Source organism: Mandrillus leucophaeus, unplaced genomic scaffold, assembly GCF_000951045.1.
Source record: "Mandrillus leucophaeus isolate KB7577 unplaced genomic scaffold, Mleu.le_1.0 Scaffold200, whole genome shotgun sequence".
In the NCBI taxonomy this organism is placed as follows: Eukaryota; Metazoa; Chordata; class Mammalia; order Primates; family Cercopithecidae; genus Mandrillus; species Mandrillus leucophaeus.
This window is the reverse complement of record NW_012102033.1, coordinates 1,513,288-1,514,901: the sequence shown is the minus strand read 5'-3', so window position 1 is coordinate 1,514,901 and position 1,614 is coordinate 1,513,288. Positions and strand designations below refer to the sequence as shown.

At 46.7% G+C, this 1,614-nt stretch overlaps 1 protein-coding gene across 1 annotated transcript in view; it reads left to right on the top strand.

The window, feature by feature from the left end:
- Positions 1 to 794: 794 nt before the first annotated feature.
- The window catches only part of ZNF114 (zinc finger protein 114), a 29,026-nt gene continuing 28,206 nt past the window's right edge, over positions 795 to 1,614 (top strand). Inside the window, exon 1 of the mRNA XM_011979388.1 lies at positions 795 to 914. The gene's annotated coding sequence lies outside the window, so the exon portion shown is untranslated. The remainder of the gene's footprint in view (positions 915 to 1,614) is intronic.

The window sequence follows — 1,614 nt, the reverse complement described above, 5'->3', positions numbered from 1 at the left end:
AAAGTGCTAGGATTACAGGCGGTGAGCCACCACACCTGGCCAAAGTATGATTTCAGGAATACACTAGCAAGCAGTGTGGGTGTTTGGATGTGAGACTTGAGGAGAAACTGGAAAGCTGGCAGAGAGCAGCTCTGCCACAGCCTGAACTCTCCCTGTGTCTGTCCAAGTCTTTAGTATGTTTTGGAGTCCAGTAGTTGAGGCCAGTAATTCACATGTGTAGCTGGATAAAGCAAGATGATAATAATCTCACAGTGAGGGGGACTACACTCCATGTTTTTATCACAGCAAAACATATGTCACTCAGGTAGTAAATTACGTAAGTGTTTAAAATCATTTCAGGCCGGGTGTGGTGACTCACACCTGTAATCCCGGCACTTTGGGAGGCCAAGGTCAGAGGATTGCTTAAGCCCAGTGTCAAGCCTCTGAGCTGAAACTCAGCCATTGTAACCCCTGTGACCTGCACATATATGTCCAGATGGCCTGCAGGAGCCAAGAAGTCTGGAGCGGCCGAAAAACCACAAAAGAAGTGAAACAGTCAGTTCCTGCCTTAACTGATTAACCCACCTGACGACATTCCACCACTATGACTCGTTCCTGTCCTGCCCCCACTGACCCGTCGGCCCTGTGACATTCTTCTCCTGGACAACGAGTCTCATGATCTCTCCACCATGTACCTTGTGACCCCCTCCCCTACTGACAACAGATAATTACCTTTAACCGTAATTTTCCATGGCCTACCCCAGCCCTGTAAAGCTGCCCCTCTCCTGTCTCCCTTCGCTGACTCTCTTTTCGGACTCAGCCCACTTGCACCCAAGTGAATAAACAGCCCTGTTGCTCACACAAAGCCTGTCTAGGTGGCCTTCTATACGGACACGCGTGACACCCAGGAGTTCAAGACTAGCCCGGGCAGCATAGTAAGTTCTCATCTCTAAAATAAAATAAATAAAATAAAATAGAATAAAATAAATGCCAGGTGTGCTTCTACGCACCTGTCTTCCCAGCTACTTGGGAGGTTGAAGTGTAGGATCGCTTGAGGCTGCAGTGAGCCAAGATTGCGCCACTGCACTCCAGCCTGAAGGACAAAGCAAGACCCTGTCTCAACGAAAAGATAAAAAGAATAAGAAAAGGAAAAAAATAAAGAAGGGAGGGAGGGAGGGGCAGAGAGGGAGAGAGGAAGGGGGGAAGAAAGAAAAGAAAGAAAAGGAGGAAAAAGAAAGAGAAAGAAAAGAAGAAAAGAAAGGAAAGAAGAGAAAGAGAAAAGAAGAAAGAAAAAGAAAGAAGAAAGACAAGAAAGAAAGAAAAAGAAAGAAGAGTAAGGGAGGGAGAAAGGAAGGAAGAGTGGGAGAGAAAGAGAAAGGAAAGAAGGAAGGAAGGGAGGGAAGAAGAGAGAAAGAAAGAAAAAAAAAGGGAGGGAGGGAGAGAGAAAAGAAAGAAAGAGAGAAAGAAGGAAGGAAGGAAGGAAGGAAGGAAGGAAGGAAGGAAGGAAGGAAGGAAGGAAAAGAAAGAAAAGAAAGGAAAAGAAAAGAGAAAAGAAACGAAAAAAGAAGGGCCGGGCGTGGCTCACGCCTGTAATCCCAACACTTCGGGAGGCTGAGGCGGGCGGATCACGAGGTC